Below are 14,647 nucleotides of genomic sequence, written 5' to 3' on the forward strand. Positions count from 1 at the left end.
ACTCAAGTTGGATGGAGAAACCTGGCAAATTCAAACTCAGGCATCAAGAAGCAGTGTTTCCTAGGATTTACAGAGTGAGAAAGTATTAAGTCTGGTGCTCAGAGCAGGCACGTGGTAAGTCCTGAGACTCCCAGATAAAATGACCAGCACCTGGGCTCATTCTGTGTAGAATGTTCCAGTTGGGCCCATAATTAATCCGTTTAAGATGTGGATCAGTTTGTATGAATCACAGCAAACCCTTGCTGAGACCCACTTTCTTTCCTTTAGATGCAGGCCAGCCTCTTTGTTTCCCCAGTTAACACACTTTTTCTTAAATTAACTCTCTATCCACACATTCAGAAAAAATCTATATATATACTCCATGAAAACTGCAAAGGTCTCAGATTAATACAGAAACATAACTTTGGACTGTATCTTCTTATCAGCATTCATTTGAACACTGGTATTAAGTTTACTGTGAACTTTGTCATTCAACCATATATAAAATGTTACAATCATTTTATTTACATTTCTCTGAGCAAAGGTGGTGGGTATCAGCCTTGTCCAACAGACAAGCACCTTACTCACATCAGGATATTAGTGGACAGTTTTACCAAGTGAAATTGAACGGTGCAGTAACCAAGTGAAAGGGCTTCACAGTCTTATTCCCCAGATGGTGCTACTTTTGGTCTAGGAGAAGCCATAGGCTTTTTGGTTATCTTCTTCTGTCCTAAGTTAACAAAGGTATGTCTACACATTTTATATCCAAAAACATTTCTTATAGTGCAACCTCTCTAAAACCAGATATAGTTAGGTATCCACATGAAGTAAGATGAAGTTCCCTCTTCCACTGTATTGAGAAGCTACTAAGTGTCAGGGGCTGGGATGGAGTTTAGGAACACAAAGATAAACAGAGCTCTCCCTCAGGGGCTCACAGGCCGGGTGAGGACATAGCAAATTCTCTAGAGTGTGAACAGAAGTGTAGCGGGGACCCAGAGGAGGAGCTGCTCAACATCTGGGCATTGGGGAAGGTTGCCACTGGTAAAGCACCCTGGACAGGAACCTTGAAGACCACTTATGAGCTCATGTGAGTGGAAAGCCCATTCCAGGAAAGAGGAAGGAGTATGGTGGGTTGGACTGTGTAATCTAAGGAACAATATATGTATCTCTGGATGTCTGAGCAAGAAAGTGAGGTAAGTGAGGGTCATGACCATTATTTTCAGATATCTGAAGAACTAGCTGATTAGGCATTTGATTCTCCAAGATATTACAAGACTTGGGAGGGTGAGGGGGCAGCTACAAGAGTATAAATTTCAGTTAAACATGTGTGAGAACATTCTGTAAAACAGAACTATTAACAAGAAAACTGGTTGCCTTAAGTAAGCAATTTTACAACCTGATAACATAGTTTTGGAGTCATTTTGGATTCTAACTTAGCTCATAGTAAGTGCTTATGATATGTATAAATAGTAGCTATTCATATTGTGAGATGGTGAACTCATTCTCACACTCTGAGTTCCAGCACCATACCACACCAAATTGCCATCTATGGTAAAGTCTCACACACCAGTGTGAGTGTGATGCCTTCACACTCCTAATTGTGTTAGTACTCCTGGGCTCAAGTGATCCTCTTGCCTAGGCTCTCAAAGTGCTGAGATCATAGGCATGAGCCACTGCGCCTGGTCTACAGTTTATTTTCAATGACACATAATAATCACTAATATTCATTTAATACTTATAATGTATCAGGCATTATGATAAGCTTTTTATATGCACTATTTCATTTAATTCTTACAGGAACCCTCTAAGGTAAGTACAATTATTATCCCCATTTTATAGGTAAGGAAGTTGAGTCTTAGAGAAGTCAAGTAATTTGCACAAGGTCACAACTAATAAGCAATGGTCTAACCCAGTAATTTTGCAACATGGCCTACAACAGACTTACACTAATGAGTATGTACTTTTCTTTTCTTTACTTTTCTTTTCTTTTTTTTATTGAGACTGAGTCTCGCTCTGTCGCCCAGGCTGGAGTGCAGTGGCGCGATCTCGGCTCACTGCAAGCTCCACCTCCCAGGTTCACGCCATTCTCCTGCCTTAGCCTCCCCAGTAGCTGGGACTACAGGTGCCTGCCACCATGCCCGGATAATTTTTTGTATTTTTAGTAGAGACGGGGTTTCACTGTGTTAGCCAGGATGGTCTCGATCTCCTGACCTCATGATCTGCCCACCTTGGCCTCCCAAAGTGCTGGGATTACAGGTGTGAGCCACCGCACCCAGTCACTTTTCTTTAACTTTGAAAAGTTAAAGAGTTAGACACTCCAGAGGCCAAACACAAGTCATTTAATCTAATAAAATAGTTGACAGCACTGACAGAGTTCATTTGGTCTTAATCTCACACTCAGGACACTGTTGGGAAGATGGGGCCTGCAGAGTAACCAGGTCATGTTTGTCTACATTGTCTTTGAAAATCAAATCAAAATTTTAAGGATTCTCAAATATTGTATGATTCCATTCATAATGAGATGTTCAAAATGGGCAAATCAAGAAAGAGAGAGAGAGAAAGAAAGAAAGAAAGAAAGAGAAAGAAAGAAGAAAAAAAGAAAGAAAGAAAGAAAAAGAAAAGAAAGAAAGAAAGAAAGAAAAAGAAAGAAAGAAAGAAAGAAAGAAAGAAAAGAAAAGAAAGAAAGAAAGAGTGAAAAACTGCCTAGAGCTAGGGGAGGAAAAGAGGGAGGTAGAGAGGATGGATACAAAGTTTCCTTTTGGAGTGATGAAAATGTTCAAAAAATGAACTATAGTTATGGTCACATAACTCTGTAGATATTAGAAAAACCAATGAATTGTATACTTTAAAGGGCTTAACTTTATGATCTGTAAATTATACAATATCAATAAAGCTGTTAAAAAACGATTTCCAGAGCTCAGTATCAAGTGTTCTCTAGTCACTCCATGTGGCTGCTGTCTTCCAGAACAAACATAGAAACCAGATGTGTGTAAAGTAAGCTTGTACCCAAGAACAAAATGTTCCAACAACAATGATGAGAGTAATGAGCATGCTAGTGAAGTTGGTAGGTCTTCCTAGGAAGCAGTTACCAGCCTACCACCTCTTTTTCAAACATCATTAGGTAAGTTCTGAATGGTGTTAGTTTTCAGTTTTTACCAACCTAGAAGAAATGGAAATAAAATTTCATTCATCACTACTAAAGTGCGTGAAAACGAGCAGAATATTATAAAGAGCAGCAGAGAGGGAATCAAAGGACCCCAAAAGCCTCCATTCGAGTCTATTACAACCTTGTAGCCTTGAGGACTCAATAATTTTGGGTTTCAGTGACTTGATCTGTAAAATGAGGAAGGGGAAGAATGAAGTCAGCTACTCTAAGGTTTTCTTCTGTCTTCAGCATTCCAGTCAAATCATCCCTTCTAAGGACTGTCTTGGTATGCTGACTTGCCTCTTTCATCACATCATCAACTGCATTTAGACCAAAGAAGTGTTATTCAGACATCTGGATATATTGAAAATCCCTCAAAGAATCTTGCCTGGACTGATGTTTCAAGTATTTATGTGAACTTCCTCCATATCCTTTATTAAATAAAGTATCTACTTCATAATTTAATTAGCTATATAAACCTAATTAAAATTTTAAGCCTGACACAGAAAAGTCAAAAAGGTATGTTTCCTAACATGATGTATAAGGGCAGCAATATAATTGGTCTCCAAAGTAAAATGAACCTGTCCTTTACAAAAATTCATTTCACCTCAACTCTAACCTGTCACTTCTAATCTATTTTAATTGTTATTATAAAAGTAATAAATTATTTAAGAAAACCTTAAATATATAAAACTTTGAGGAAATTAAAATCAATCTTAGAGCCATTACCTTAAATAGATTAAGAGTGATGCTAGTCTACTATTTATATTATTAAATGTTGGTATAGTCTCATTTTTTTCTCCATGAATAGTTTTTCCCTTTTTTAAATGAATATAAAGTAATCATGTTTAAAAATACCAATACGTGGAAAAGTATAAGAAGAAAATATAAATCATCAGAAATCCCACCTTCAAAATAACCCCTAAATCTCTATTAACTTAAGGTGATCGTCCTTTCTGTTGTCTCTGGAAGCATAACACACACATAGAGAGGTATATTTTAAACACATTCAGATGTGTGATGGAGAGATAGTTTAATATCCATTATTTTAACTTAAAGATCTATCATCACCATTTCCTCCTATTACAATTTTCCATAACTAAAATTGTGGTGGTCCATCATGCAATTTTCTTCTGCTACTCTATGTTTTTATTATTTGCAACTTTTCATGGTAATAAATAAAGCTTCGATTAACATTTTTATACTTAAAGCTTCTATACTCCTACCTAGAAAATTTAAATCTATGGACTTTTTCCTGTTGTGATTTCCTCTATTGATTTTGGGAAGAGAAAGTGCTTACCCAGTCAAATTTCAGAATTCTTATTGTTTGGTTTCTTTTCTTTCTTTTAAGTTAGCTCCTTAATCTGTGTGGGCTATCTTGTTCTATGCTGTTAAAGGTTCCAAACTTATTTGTCACATGTTTAAATTTTAGTCAAATTGTGTAGAAGTTATTTGCCCAATATTTTTCTTTTTCTTTTTTTTTTTTTTGAGACAGAGTCTAGCTCTGTTGCCCAGGCTGGAGTGCAGTGGCCGGATCTCAGCTCACTGCAAGCTCCGCCTCCCGGGTTTACGGCATTCTCCTGCCTCAGCCTCCCGAGTAGCTGGGACTACAGGCGCCCGCCACCTCGCCCGGCTAGTTTTTTGAATTTTTTTTTAGTAGAGACGGGGTTTCACCGTGTTAGCCAGGATGGTCTCGATCTCCTGACCTCGTGATCCGCCCGTCTCGGCCTCCCAGAGTGCTGGGATTACAGGCTTGAGCCACCGCGCTCAGCCTTGCCCAATATTTTTCAAATGCACATTTATGTCTCTTAAAAAAAATACATATCTCATAATCTTGGTTATCCACTAAGCTTAAGAAAACCTTCAAGACTGACAAAATAACCAGAGCTTTGATTACTAGCAGGAAGTCATACTGGGCAGAAATAAAGAGGATACTCATACAGGCCAAATTAAAGCTAAACAATCAGAAAATCCAAGTTCCTAGCTTTAGTGGTTTTATTATTTTAGCCTTAAAAAGTCTCTAAAATCCCAAGAGTAGCTTAAGTAGTTAAAAGACAGTATTCAATGCAGTGGGCTATTCTCCATGTGGCCTGGCCTTATTTACAGGCCATGGGCAACCTCTATATCCTTCCATTGGTCACCAGGTTCTTGCCACTGGTCATGAGCAGAGTAGGTGAGAAAGCAGAACACAAGCTTACCAGCCCAAGTGGAGAAAGGATACAAATGGCTTGCCTTGCTGGTTGACGGTAGGTCAACGGAGCATCTTCAGAATGAAGAGCAGCACAGATGTCAGTATCTACATGGTTGCTTCTCAATAACAAATATTGGATTATATCGGATATAATACAATCCAGAATGTATTTACGTTGCATTTTTTTCTTATATTTTTCTAATATTGGATTATATTTTCAGTTTTTCCCCCTCCACAGCACCTTCTGATGCACAACACTGTCACTGCTGCTTACTAGTTGCTCTGACTTGGGTCAATCTAACTTTCTTGGATAGTTTCCTCAACTGTAAAATGGAGATAATAAAGAAAATCAACCACTTAAAGTTGCTGTGAGCATTAAGGAAAAGGCTTAGAACAGGCCCGGCATGTTAACATGGCTCATGCCTATAATCCCAGCATTTTGTTTACATGGCTCATGCCTGTAATCCCAGCGTTTTGTTTACATGACTCATGCCTGTAATCCCAGCATTTTGTTTACATGGCTCATGCCTGTAATCCCAGCATTTTGGGAAGCCAAGGTGGGAGGCTGATTTAAGACCAAGAGTTTGAGGTTGCAGTGACCGTGCCAATGCCCTCCAGCCTGGGTAACAGAGTGAGACTCTGCCTCAAAAAAGAAAAAAAAAAAAAAAAAGGAGGTGGGGCAGGGCTTAGAATAGTGACTGCACTTAGGAAATGCCTTTTGTGTTCATTATTATTATTATTACTACTATTCTACCACTTCTGCTATGACTATTACTACTACTAGGGTAGTACGACGACCCCAGAAATCCCAGGTCAAACTTAAATTGGGTTATTTGGAATGAAACAGGCAACTGGGGACCTCCGTGGTCAGATCAGCTCCAGGAGTATACTCTGTCCTTAGCTTTTGCAATTCCTCTGGGAAGTTCAATATTTACTGACATTACTAAAGTAGCGAATTTCTAGGGTGGGTGGTATCATAATCTTCCACATTTCCTGATACACAACCATAAGACCTATGTGCACACAAGCACCTGGTTCTTGAGGGGGGCAAGAACCAGGAGGATGGTTCTTGGAAAAGGCAGATGTGGCACAGTTCATTTTACTCCTTACTTAAAGCTGACAAGGCTATAAACTGCAGATCAAAAGCTGCACCTCCCAAACCATATGCTGCAAAGATCAAGACTATGTGTGATCACGCAAGAACAAGGAGTGATCTGGGCTGTGAACAGAACTGGTCCATCTGGTGAAAATCTATCAAGGTTCAACAGTCAGAAAATTCATCTCTAATACCACTGCTACTCCTAGTTCCTCAGTTATTTCCTCAGAGTCCTGATCTCCTATTGCCATGCAACTTGCTCAACATTTGGGGCGTAGCCAATTCAAGTTAAAAAAGTTTGCCTAAGAATTTATCTCCAGCTTTGAAACTCAGATTCATTTTATAAGAAAATTGGCATCACATCCTTCTGGGTCATAGCTAGGTTCATAAACCATCTGAGATGTGTGAGACATCTAAATCACTTTGAATATCAACAAGAAAGCATGTTGGATAACAATTAATTAGCACAAAACTCAGCTTAAAATTAGATGGTATGTTATGAGGCAAATACCCATTAGCCAAAATATACCAAATATATAACAAAATTAAGCCAGTGTAGCAGAATGAGAATGCGAATGTAATGTGTGTTCCAAACCTAGAATCAGGAATAATCTAAGGTTTGCTTAGATACTTTATCCCAAATTTACAGATTTTGAACTCTCTACTGTAGTCCTTTTTTTTTTTTTTTCTCCCACATTTGGAGGAAACATTTTAATGTGTATATTCTCTGGGAAAACCCTAAAATCTGGTTTTTAGGGAGTTTCCCTCTTATCTAATCCTTTGCTACATTATTTTTGTTTCTAATCAGTGGTCTTTGCTTTGTTGCCATCTGTAGATGAAAAGCTGTGAAGCACTGGGGAACACAGAAACTGAGATCTACGAGTTACAAATGAGTTTCATGTAAGTTTGAAAGACCTTTATCTGTACCCGTCAAGCACAAACAAGTAAGCAATGAGTAATATGTTTTAATATTTCTCTCTAAAATCATCAGGCAGCTACAATCAGGTAGACAAGTCGTTCCTTAAAATTTAATATCATTTAATAATTAATAATTGCACAACAGCACATATGTGTAGTCATAGCATATATATGGCATATATATAAAACTTAGCAAAGTCATAGCAATCTTTGCACTTTGGGGAAGCTAAAATGATGTAATAAACTTACTGTTAAAGAAAATATCTACAGAGGCAGGGACAATAACACAGCTGTACAATTGTGTCTTAGGGGGTATAAAATACAGTCAATTTTATAATCCCGAAATGGCATGCAGCCATAACATTATAACTTCAACTTAGCACTGATGGGAAAGGGATCCTTAAAGTTTGGCATATCACCTCAAAGATCTTTTTTAAGTACCTATTTCTGTCTGCTTTCCCCCTCAATTTTTTTTAAGCAGAGAAGAACATGAAAGAACAGACCCTTTCTAATACACTGTATTTCCCAGTGGGGAAAAAAGGAGAATAAATGGCAATAACAGAAGCATATTAGCATATTTTAAAACACTAGTACATTACCCTGAACTAAAGCATCCTTAAAATAACATGGAAGCAAGGGAAACTACATTTCATAAAGTGTTGCAAACTTTAAAACACCAAATTGAACTACTCCTGTAGAACAATTTCATGCCAGATTGCTTTGGTGGCAAATTAACAAAGGCAGAATTGCTCTTTAGATCTTTAAATTAATGAGATTAAGGAAGACAATGTCTTCCTCTGTGTTTAATTCTATTGACTTAATTTCTTAATTACTGTTAACTATACTTTTATGTTTTACAAGTCACACTCCATTTTTACAGCTGTTCTTTAATCCTAGGGTAATCTAGTATTCTGAAGAATCACTTGAGAATAAAAACAGCAAAACTGAAGACAAAATTCAGTGGGGCTTAATCCACCTGTACATTTTGCCTGAATCAAATCTTATGCCAGTATTTTATGAGGCATTCCAGAAAAGTGCCAGAGTTTTCAAAGAGAACAATTAAAATGATATTCTGGTTCACTGTAACTCCAAGGAGTAGGCCCGAGGAAAAACCATGCATCAGACAAGCATGCACCAGTGTGGCGAGGGAGGACAACCCCAACTGGGGCACAACACTCCACTACTTAACTTTTCGAAAAATAAAATCAACTGCATATAAAATCATATTTATACCTAGAAGGTCTAGTGCGAGGACACAAAGTAATGATAAGAAAGGAACTGGGCTGGGCAAGGTGGCTCATGCCTGTAATCCCAGCACTTTGGGAGGACAAGGCAGGCGAGTCGCTTGAGCCCTGGAGTTGGAGACCAGCCTAGGCAACATGGCAAAACCTGGTCTCTATAAAAAGTACAAAAAAAAAAAATTAGCTGGGTGTGGTGGCATGCACCTGTAATCCCAGCTATTCAGGAGGTTGAGGTGGGAGGATCGCTTGAGCCCAAGACGTTGAGACTACAGTGAGCCATGATCATTCAACTGTACTCCAGCCTTGGTGACAGAGCAACGTCCTGTCTCAAAAAAAAAAAAAAAAAAAAGTGGCGGGGGCCGATATTTACTAACAAGACTTCTGGATTGCAAATCCAACACAGATATGAATATGTCATTTCCTCTTGGCTTCCAATTGTATTTAATATGGGTCAAACAATGCATATATTATAAGGAGAAACATAACCCCCTAAACCTCTGCAGGATAAACGAACTCACATTATTTTCTAAAAGAACGCAGCAACCCAGTTTGTCCTATCATCACACCATTAGCTCAGAAAGAAAATCTGACACATGCAGCAGAAAGTGCAAAACGTTATTTACTAACCTGGTGCCCCTGTGAAAATAGTTGCTCCATATCACTTTAAGGAAAGAATCCTTGCTATGAAACCAATCTCCAAAGCAGCTGAAAGCCAAAAGGTGGCAAAACTCACTGCCCTGAGAATCCAAATAAACAGGGAAAGCCTTCCTGTTCCAAAGCCCAGTTTTGGCTGACTCCCTCAAGGCGACTTCAGTCATAGCCAAGCCCACAAAGCACTTTAGCCTATAAGCTTTAGTAATGAACTTGAAACCACTCCCCGTATGTTAAATAGACACTGGACTGCTGTGAGAAATAAAACCCACATACAGAATGAGCTACAGCTTCAGGCTGCACTTTTGTACTTGCTGCCCAAGAAAACCATAACACAAACTTAAACAAAGGGAACTCTCACTCCCTTGTCTCCCCTCAGACACTGCATTAAAGTGACTGATTTACTTTAAACTAGGGAATACAGTCTGTCCTCCATTAGGGCCATGAAATGACTTTTATATTGTACAAGTTGGGTGGCAGTTACGGAACAGATAGCACTGTAATTTCACATTGCATAAGAGGGACATATGAAGTTATCATTTCTGAGAATCAAATGTAGATACTAATACTATTTTCAGATATCATTGAATAAGCTTAAAAACTTAATCCAATGATTAACATAAGTTCAACAGGAAAATTTATCAAAGAACCTTCTAACTTCTGATTCTGACTTAGTGTCTATAAATCTTAAAAACATTCTTATAATTCAGTTTCACCACTTACATTTAGAATAGATGTATAAGCTAAGACATGTCTTTTAACATGGATCTTTAAGCTGCCTTTTAAAATGGAACTTAATACCACTCACTAAGATTTCAAAGTAAGAAATCTGTTTCATTCTAGAAAAATGTAGTCAATCAATTCCTTAAAGCAGTTAGATCTTAAAACAGAGTCAGTAATGTTCTAGCATATTGCTTAAGAAAGAAGAAGAATCTGTGCTCAGCTTTTTACACAATGTGTTCACAGTATACATATTTCCCCTAGAACTCAACTCCAAGAACAGTTTTAATTCTAATGGCTTGTGGCCATGATTTGTATTTTGTTTAAATAAGACTTATTTTAACATAATGATCAGTTTTTGAGATTTATTGTTTCTCCTAAACCATAAGATTGGACCACATATGCCAAGCAAAATGTGATTCACCTGTTGCCAAACTGATTTACATGAATTACTGGTAAAATTCAAGTGACTCAAAACCTGTGAAATATAAGCCATTAGCTCAAAAAATTCAGGTATGAAAATCCTGGAGACTGTTTTAGATCTAACATACACCTTTCCCACCTCCTCTACCCACTCCCAGGTCACGGCTCAACAGGATCTCATGGGGTCACTTCAGAGTGAGGCAGCATGACAATCCCCTCCACCTCTGGAGGAAAAGAAAACGAGCCTCAAGACATGTGGCTGATGACTTTAAAAGGAGCTAGTGCCCCACCTGCTGGCAAAACCAAGAGAAGGCTGGGCGAGCTGAACAAACCTCAGGGGAAATGTTACTACTTTGATTTTGGAAGAAAAACAGGGAAGGATCAGCTATGCGAGCACATTAATGTCACATACAATATGTTGTTAAATATTAAATTTTTCCACACAATTGTGATATATTTCTAGAGGATATAAAAATGCTCATGCAAAAAATGCAATTAGATTCAAAACCATCTCTTTTACATGGATCTGGTTTGCAAACATATATGATAATTTGCATGCCCAAAGAAATCCTCTGATAAATAATATTGATCTCTCCTCTGCACAAAGCTTCAAAAAACACTCCTGGGAGACCAACACAATCTTTGAAATGAAAGAAATATGAATAAATCCCCAACTCAGCTAGATAAACTACTGGTGGGGCTGTGTCTCCATCAGTCTGTATGACTGTATTCCCAGAATTTCTCTTATCTTTCAGTAAAAATTTATTTCCTTTTGCCACATATAAATTAATTCATCTAAAATGAATGTCTAATATTAACATTAATGAAGACGAAGAAAAGTTAAGTCACGGGCACCAAATTACACTACATTCTTTAATAAAACCCCAGCAATAATAAGACTATAGCAGGATATGACTTTTAAATGAGCCCAAGCTGCATTACTAAAACTAAAATGAGGCCAGGTGCAGGGGCTCATGCCTGTAAGCCCAGCACTTTGGGAGGCCGAGGCGGGTCGATCATGAGTCAGGAGCTCCAGACCAGCCTGACGAACATGGTGAAACCCTGTCTAAACCCCGTCTCTACTAAAAATACAAAAATTAGCTGGGCATAGTGGCGCACACCTACAATCCCAGCTACTCAGGAGGCTAAGGCAGGAGAATCGCTTGAACCCGGGAGGCCAAGGTTGCAGTGAGCCGAGATCGTACCATTGCACTCCAGCCTGGGCAATAGAGTGAGACTCCGTCTCAAAAAAAAAAAACAAAACAAACAAACAAAAAACTAAAATGAATAAGGATAGCTATTATTTAAGCTCTTACGATGAGCCAAGCTTGGTTCTAAAGTGCTTTATAAGTACCAACTCATTTAAACCTTACCACTGTATTATTATACCAGTTTTACAGATGAGAAAACTGAGGCGTCCAAAGGCTAGTAAGTACACTGCCAAGATCACACGGTTAGAGACAGAGCTGGGATTAGAACCCAGGTCGGTGCTCCTAACCATGTACTTTAATAACTCTTTCTTCCTGAGTGCATACCATTTAAACCCTGCCAAGGCCCTGGTCAAATGCAAGGGCGGGGGAGACAGTGGATAAGAACGGCACTGTGAACGGTCCTCAAAAAGTCTTTTCAGAGAAGTGGCCACAGAACTGAGACCTGGAGGCAACATGGAAGGGAAAGGGTCCCCAGGGAGAGGGCACTCACTCAGTCCGCCAAAGCAAAGGGATAAATGCCATGGGGGATATTGGAGGGACTGCCTGCAGGGGCCTTAGTAAGGCTGAGGGACCAGCAGAAGAAAACGCTATGAGGAAGGCAAAGTCCTCTTATGTCGCATCAGGGAGCAAAGAGGCTTCATCAAGGGATGCTAAACCAGAAAGTGTCCAGATATGCATGTTGAAAAGGAGGAATGAGGCCTTGTTCAGTGAGTAGAAATTTAGACATTCCAGGTAAAGGCAAGCACAGTCCAGTGCTGTAAAACATACAAGTTTGTACTTTCATAAACTGTATCAAGGAGTCTTGTACAGTAACCCCTGCAGCAGCATGCTCACTGGCTCCCTTGTCAAGCCAGCTCAGGGCTGGAGCCACGTGGTGGTCACTAATGCCATTCACAGAGCTAGGGACAAGGAGGAAGGGCAGGCTGGTGGGAGCAGGGTGGGGAGATGCTCAAGCCAAGGAGTTTGCTGAAGGAGGCTGGGTTTGAGGTCCTCTGAGCCATTCAGGGAGGATATTCAGCAAGTCCCAGGAGATGCAGGCCAGGCGCTCCAGGTCTCTGCCTAGACAGCAGAGGTGCACATTTAGGAGTCACTGACACCGAAGGAGCAGCTGCAGCTGGGGGACAGTGGGACACAGAGTTCATCCCTGGAAAATGCACAGCATAACAAGAAAGGGTGTAATTTAAGGCAAGGCTAAGGGTGTCAGACAGAATTCAGGCTGTCGATAAAAAATTTTATTTTTATTTTTACTAACTTCTAACTAAAATTATCATTTCCTTCTGTAACTTGTCATCAAAGGACATCAAAGATATTTTCTTAGACAGCAAAGATATTTTCATATCACATTAGTTATTACAATATCTCAAATTATCATTTCCACTCATCACTGTTTCAAAATTACAGTAGTTATTAGACCTGTCACTAGACACTGGTGAGTAATGCATTTTAATAAAGGACAGGTATTACAATATGACATATTTACTTCTTTGCATATTGATAATTTTATGTCAGTATAATTGGTTTCCTTTGTAATCCTATGCATTTTAATTTTATATGTTTAATTTTACAGAATAAACATTCTGTAGAGTGATTCATTAGCTTAATTAGAATATCAAAGAGGTCCCATGGCACAAGTAAAAGTAAAGAACATCTGATTTAAAAGGGCAAAGAGCCCAGCACAGTGGCTCACGTCTATAATCCCAACACTTTGGGAGGCCAAGAGGGGCAGATCACCTGAGGTCAGGGCTTCAAGACCAGCCTCGACAACATGGTGAAACCCTATCTCTACTAAAAATACAAAAATTAGCCAGGCATGGTGGCGCACGCCTATAATTCCAGCTACTCGGGAGGCTGAGGCGGGACAATTGCTTGAACCCAGCAGGCAGAGGTTGCAGTGAGCAGAGATTGTGCCACTGCACTCTAGCCTGGATGAGAGAGAGACTCTGTCTCAAAATAAGTAAATAAATAAATTAACGAATTAATTAAAATAAAAGGGGAAAGAAGCCACAGGAAAACACTTAAAAGTAGCACTGGGAAAAGGGGGACCCTGGTATGAGATGGAGCCAGCTTACAAAGCTAGGATGCAAACCCAGGACTTCTGACTTTGTGTTCTTTCCACCACCACCTGACTCCACATCCTAAAATAATCAAAACAGTAACCCCTTCATTTGTGTAAACAAAGTTCTTTCACATGTATCAGCTTGTTCATTCATCACATTGATTCAGAGTAGGAAAAGGCAGGAACCCAAACCTCAGCAGAAGCTGCCATCTAAGAGGACACTCCTTCCTGGGCCTCAGCACTGCGCCAGTGCTGCAGCGGACGGTGGTAGCTGTCACCCCACTCTATGGAGCTGTAGTCATGGACACAGAAGAGTAAGATGAAAAGCCCTCCCTCATACCACACTAGCTAGAACCTGATCGCAAGAGAAGGGCACAGTGGGTGCCCACCCAATGATGAGTTGCACTTCTCTCCAGGCTTCTATTTGCAGGTGAGGCTGAGAATTGAATTTGTTTCCTTGCCCAAAGCTCTTTTATTTAGTTCTGATTGATGATCCAGAGTGAATTACAAGATTTGCAATATTTCAGCTCTTTAATTTGCCATTGGCTGTAACCAAGACAGAAGACTTTACTGAAGCAATTGGTTTGAAATTAGATGGATGAGCTGAAACAATGGGCTCTCTGTTCTTTCCTCTCTGTGCCCACCAACTGGCATTCATTATCGAATCTGTGACGCGTGTTGCCAGGGCTGCGGTAATGACAACAGTGCCCATTGTCTTCACATCCTTTCTCTATTCTGTAACATCTGTCATGACTCCTGTCTATATTTCATTTTATTTTGTTTTATTTTGCTTCTTTTACTTTTACAGCGTTACTCTTAATTACTACAAATTGCTCTGAAATCTATTCTAACCCTGCAACGTGTAACATCATTTTGTAACTTGGTAATAACAAAAAACTGAAGGCGCGTGTGATGGCACCCTTTTAAATTATTGTAATTTTACATAAAACTGTATAATTGCAAACAAATTTTATCTCAAGGTTAACTAGATAACCTCTCTTTTTAAATAACCTGAT

At 39.3% G+C, this 14,647-nt stretch overlaps 1 protein-coding gene across 6 annotated transcripts in view; it reads right to left on the minus strand.

Moving 5' to 3' along the window:
* The window catches only part of PLD1 (phospholipase D1), a 228,099-nt gene that overhangs the window by 179,219 nt on the left and 34,233 nt on the right, over positions 1-14,647 (minus strand). The window contains exon 1 of one of the 6 annotated variants that reach the window (XM_033211713.1): positions 9,198-9,380. The exons of the other annotated variants lie outside the window; for them this stretch is intronic. The gene's annotated coding sequence lies outside the window, so the exon portion shown is untranslated. Of the gene's footprint in view, positions 1-9,197; positions 9,381-14,647 lie in introns of those variants that run through there. 6 annotated transcript variants of the gene reach the window in all.

Source organism: Trachypithecus francoisi, unplaced genomic scaffold, assembly GCF_009764315.1.
Source record: "Trachypithecus francoisi isolate TF-2019V2 unplaced genomic scaffold, Tfra_2.0 Lachesis_group0, whole genome shotgun sequence".
NCBI classification, from domain to species: domain Eukaryota; kingdom Metazoa; phylum Chordata; class Mammalia; order Primates; family Cercopithecidae; genus Trachypithecus; species Trachypithecus francoisi.